Source organism: Malania oleifera, chromosome 4 (genome assembly GCF_029873635.1).
Source record: "Malania oleifera isolate guangnan ecotype guangnan chromosome 4, ASM2987363v1, whole genome shotgun sequence".
NCBI lineage: Eukaryota > Viridiplantae > Streptophyta > Magnoliopsida > Santalales > Ximeniaceae > Malania > Malania oleifera.
Genome location: NC_080420.1, coordinates 90,103,197 through 90,109,364, shown reverse-complemented (window position 1 = coordinate 90,109,364; position 6,168 = coordinate 90,103,197).

Genomic DNA, 6,168 nt, shown 5'->3' with positions numbered 1-6,168 from the left:
CATATGAAGGAACAACGAATGTTAGGGATAATAGGGTTGATATGCTTACAAGTGAATATGAAGCCTTTAGGATGAACCCGGATGAATCCATAACTAATATGTTTACTAGGTTCACTCATATAATCAATTCCCTAAATGCACTAGGAAAAACGTACACTACTTATGAAATGACAAGGAAAATTCTAAGAGGGTTACTAGCCGTATGAGAACCAAAAGCCACTGCCATAACCGAAGGAAGAAATTTGAAAACCACTTCCTTAGATGAGCTTATATGCTCTCTCCTTACATATGAAATGACAATAAATGAAAAGAGTGGAAAAACCAAAGCCCAAGAAAAAATAGCCTTTAAAACCTCACAAGAAAATTCTAGTAGTGAAATGGATGAAGATGAAGAAGCCTTCATATCTAAAAAGCTAGCAAGGATACTAAGAAGGAGAAACAAATTTAAAAGAAGAAACCAAGACTCCGAATCAAATGAAGAAGGAGAAGAAACCAGCAAAAAAAAAATCTATAAGTAAAACTCTTACATGCTATAATTGCACCAAAGCTGAACATTTAAAATCGGAATGTTATTTACTTAAGAAAGATTCTAAGAAGAAAAAGAAAGAGGTCATGAAAGCCACTACTTGGGATAGTACAAGTAGTTCGAAATGCGAATCAAGTGACCAAGAGGTCGCTTATACTTGCTTTATGGCTTGGGATGATGAGGAAAGCTCTTCAACTAAACCCTTAGATAATTCTTGTAGTAATTCATCTAGTGAATCCAATGATGAGGGCATGCCATATTATGATGAACTACAAAATGATCTATTCAAAGTACATAAGATGCTTATCAAAGTAAATAAACAAAATGCTTCATTGAAGAATAAGAATGAAGGATTAATGAAAGAGTTAGAATCCCTCAGAAATGCTGAAAGAGAGAAGGATTCAAGGATCAAGAAAATAGAAAATAAGTATGAAGCTGCAATAAAAGAAATAGAAGCTAAAACTCTTGCTGAAAAATAAAACGACTTGAAAATCAAGAAATTAGAAAGCAAGAATGAACAAACAATAGAAGACCTTTGATCCCTATCGTCTACGGTATATGAGAAAGATATGTATATTTCTGAATTAGAGGATAGAATCAAAAAATTATCTCTAGAGTTAAAGAAATCATTAAAGAAAGTTGACAACAAGAAAGAGATGAAGATAAACAATATCAAGAGTCAAATTAAAGATAAAGATAAGATCATTTATAACTTCACTAGAGGAAAAGAAAATCTTGATAAGATGATTGGCTCACAAAGAATGTTATTGAACAAAGAAGGCATTGACTTCAATGGAGTTGAAAATAAAAGGAAAAAGAATATGTACATGGGATATTTCTCAAAAGGATCCAAAGACTATGCAAACACGTCTTCTAATGCTTACACTAACACCATATTCTATTAATGTAAGAAAAATGGGCATATAAAGTTTGAATGTCCATTTAAGAGGAAAGATGTTAAAACAAAACATGTATGGAAGATAAAAGAAACATCAATTGTGAAACCATCCGAACCCAAGAAAATTTGGGTACCAAAAATGAAATAATGACTTCACACATATATAAAATAGAAAATGGCATTATTGGTCAAAAATTATAAGATGATTTTTTTTAGGCTTAACTTAAGAAAATATAAAGAAAATTTAAGCTTATTATATAAGTGCCTTGATGCCATATGCTTACATGCTTACATATGATGTGCTGATATGCTATATGCTACATGACTTGACTTATATTGATAATTTATGGCTCACTATGTTGAAAATTTGAGCATGAGATTATTGCCTATAAGCATGGATTATGATATGAGATTAATTCTTGACCATGCATGCTATTGATGAATCATATGGATAAACTTACTACTTTTACTATTCATATCTATGAGCTATGAAAGATATAACAGTTATATTGGTATCCATGAGTTATGCATGATGTGATAATGACTTTGGTATCTATAAAGTATTTTTGGCATCACATTTTAAAAATCTGAATTGGTATCAAAATTTAAAAGCTCACTTAGTATCACAATCTAAAAGTTCAATTTGTCTTTGAGCATGACAAGTATGATTATGTCTATGAGCATGGTATGACATTGATGATATTAGCATGATGGTGATATTTGATACATGACATGAAGCAATGTTTTGAAGCATGGATGATAAAAGTAAAATTAGTAACAAAACTGAATATATTGAATTCAGGGGGAGTGTTATGATGTATTACTCATATTATGATTGTTTCCCTATTAATCAATCGGTATCATAAATTAATAGATTTTTCAAATTGGTATCATGAATGAAATCATAAATTGGTATTATAAAATCAACTATTAATATCTTGAGTAAAGAAGGAAAAAGCTGTTAGTCAAGATATGATTGTTAAAACACACTACACGTGATTTGCTCAACATGTGATTTTACTTGAACTTAATCATTTTCCCCTGCTTTTTGATTGATGTCCAAAGGGGGAGAGTTTTGTGACAAGCAAAGATGGAAGTATAAGTATTCCTATTATGACTTTGATGCTTATGTATGTGATGCATATATGGACTTCGATGCAAATATGGAATACAAATTTGTAATATTGATATTGATTATTTTAAGCACATGTTAAAGAATGCATATAGTAAGGGGGAGTTTGCTTTTATCCTTATCTTTGCTTCTCATTTTTCATCATCAAAAAGCGTGAGATTGTTGGCCTAACTAGATTTTTCAATCTTGTTTTGATGATAACAAATGTAGATGGTTTAACATGTGTTGTTGAGTGATTTTGTTTCAAGAATGCATATCTCAACACAAGAGAAAGAAGCTATAAATCAAAGCCATATTAAGAGAAAGCTTCTCAAATAAATCAAGTATCAAAAGACTAAAGCTTGAAGATAAAGAGAAACTTTGTTGACCTTATAGGTCGCACCCTGGTTTTGATAATGACAAATACAATTGTATTTAATAAATATCTAGTTCATGTGCAGGTTTATACTAACATATATTCAAGGACACGTGAAAGCTTAAAGACAATTTCATATTCCAAATTGTAATATCTCTAAGTGAATTTTGTCTGTAATAGTAACTAGGATGTCTGTAATAGTAATTAGGGTTTTGGTTTGTAATAAGCACACACATCACATGTATGATTTATTTTGTAAGCTCGAACCAAACCCTGAATGAAAGAGTACTGTAGAGAGACCTAGGGTACACCTTCGGTCGACCGACACCGAACTTTTTCGGTGTTTCCAAAACTAGACCCCAAGTGACCTTAGGACACACACATATGCATATATGTTTATTAGGCACTTGGAATAAACCTTTTTAGGTCAATTCGGGACCGAAATGCACACTTGGTGCACTTTCGGTCGACTGGCCAATTCAGTTCAAATTGGCCCGGTCGACCAAGCCCTTATAGGTCATTTGACCTCGATCGACCGAACCACCTGGGAGTCAACATTTTGACCTCCCGGTCGACCGACCATATTTGTACTCCAACTGCCTGGTCGACCGAGGGGTCTTGGGAGGATTCCCAACGGTCTGGTCGACCGAGCCATACAGTTCAAAAAGGCCCCGGTCGACCGAACCGCGATATTTTTGAAAATCGCCCTTGTCTGGTCGACCGACCACTCAGTTCAAAATGCTCCCGGTCGACCGAGCTACTTGAGTCCTGGTCGAACGAACCACTTTTGGTCGACCGAACCTCTCGGGTTGCTCCTATTTTTTTACCAAGGTTAAATTTTTTAAACAGGGTTAAAGTTTCTTAAGTGTCATTAATATTTTCTGAAAATCCCTAATAAGTCCCCAACGGTCAAAATTTTTAGTATGTCTATATATACTCCTTCATTTGGTGATTTAAGCACTGATTAGCAAAAAGGATTAGGAAAATCTCTCTCAAGCAAAAATACCTCCTTGTGATTCCTACTTGCTCAAATCTTTCCCAAAAGCACTTTAGCTCATTTCTTCAAATCATTTGTAAGTGCTTTGAGTGTATATTCAAACAGGTTTTGCTCTCATTGTTTAAGAGTGTTTAAATCGATTTTTCTCTCGAGAGCATAACCTAAGTTTTCTTAGGAGGCTTTGCTAATAAGCCTATTCTAAGAAAACTTGTGGTAAACTTTTGAGTGTTGCATTATCATTGCAACATCTTTGGAAGTGCGTATTTGTTTTGATTTGCAAAAACATATTTCAAGCTTACTCAAATATCTTGTGGAACTTATTGAACAATTTGTGAAGAGGTATTTGTGCTTGTTACACTAATCTTTGTGGTATTATTTATACAAGTAATATAGCATTTACCGAAAACAAAGATTATCTATTTTGCCATTCAAGCATATACATATTCGTATGATTGACTCATTCTATTGATTGATTATGTTGAGGCTTGTTTGATACTCTGTGTGAATACGCTTGATTGAATATTTTAAAGTACACAGATTATTATTGACACTCTCACGTACGTACTACACTGATAGAAAACATAGTTGAGAGTTGACATATTTAGACCACACAAAGCTTACATTTTAAATCACTTGTGGTGTTTGTGTTTGTGCGCATTTGTGGTACAAATCTGCTTTACGTGAAAGCACTCCTGCATTGTACCTTGTGATTGTATATCTAAGAGATTCCAGGCATGGCTTGAGGGGGCGGTAATCCGGCCCGGTAAGGATTGGTGTAAAGGTAGAGGTCAGCCCTGTGGTAATTTGACCTGGTTTGTATAGGTGCCGCTCCACCCGTTTAAGTGAGCAAGGTATTGTGATAATCCTTGTGCTGGTTAGCCAAGGCAGGGACGTAGGCAGTTGGCCGAACCTCGATAACATATCTGCGTGTCATCTTTCCTTTACTGCTTTATGACGCTTATATGATTGTTTAAACTGCTTTATTTAATTTCTGGTATATTTACATTATTTGCACTAGATTGACTCTAGGCTTGTGAACATACTGCTGCTAGGAGAAATACCTAGAAGATAAAATTTAAAAATACCAATTCACCCCCCCCCCCCCCTCTTGGGATCACGGTAAAGCTAACAAACTCAATGAAAAACTCAATATCTTAAAGTATCTCAAAGCTTGAAGACCAAAAGCATGAAGACTTGAAGTGTTCAAGAATGGCAAAATGCTTAGAAGTCTTTATGTAAGTGCTTTAATATTTAAATATCCTTTGGAATATTGTTGAAGCTCTTTAAAGGACCAATAAGAACTTAGGAAAACTCATTTATAATCCCTGAAATATTTTGTGAAAAATCAAATCATAAGTGTAAAGTTGAAATAGAAAAATCAAAAAGAAAAACTCGTCTTTTGTCTGCCCATCCGACTGACTTAACCAAGACAAAATTACCCAATCGACTGACAGTCAGCGGACTGACGGTCAACCGACTGACCCAAAATGAACTGTGTCTCACTAGTCGACTTACAATTTCTTGAATTAATTTTTGGGAGACAAAATGGTGTCAGTTGCCTATCCAGCTGACTAACCCTGTGATTTTTAAACTACCAGTCGCTTGTCCAGCCGACTAACTCCACAAATTTTATTTCTTAAACTCCAAAGGGAAGATTTCAAATTTTGGTTTTTCAAAATATGAATGTTGTAAAAACTTTAGAAACACTCAAATCGACTTGGGGAACAAGGAAACTAATCCTAGAATGCCTATAAATACCTATTTGAACCCAATAATTATACAACAACAAATTATACTGCACACTTGTATAAAATCTCTCAATCTCTTTCAAAGTCTTGAATTGTTCAAACTCTTGCTGGAAAATGAACATCTGAATGGCTGTTGAAATATCTACCAAGGTTTTCATACTGGATTTTCACAAAGCACAAAGGAACCCTTGGTGAATTCTACTATTGAGCTTCAATTCTTTTTCTCTGTGGTATTTAAATTATTGAAGTACCTAGTGCTATAACTGTTGTACTAATTAGCTCTTTGTGAGAGCAAATTCTTTGTACGCATCTTTTGGTTGTGTTTCTTGTAGATTGACGATTCTAAGGATTGTTTGAATCGTTGGCTAAGAAAGGGGATATTGCTTAGAGAGGCGGGCTCTAGCCTAATTAAGGAGTGACCCAACGGGGGGACATCGTTTGGAGAGGCGGGCTCTAGCCTACTGAAGAAGTTTGTAAAGGTTTTGTTCCGCCCAGTAAAGGAACTGCAATAG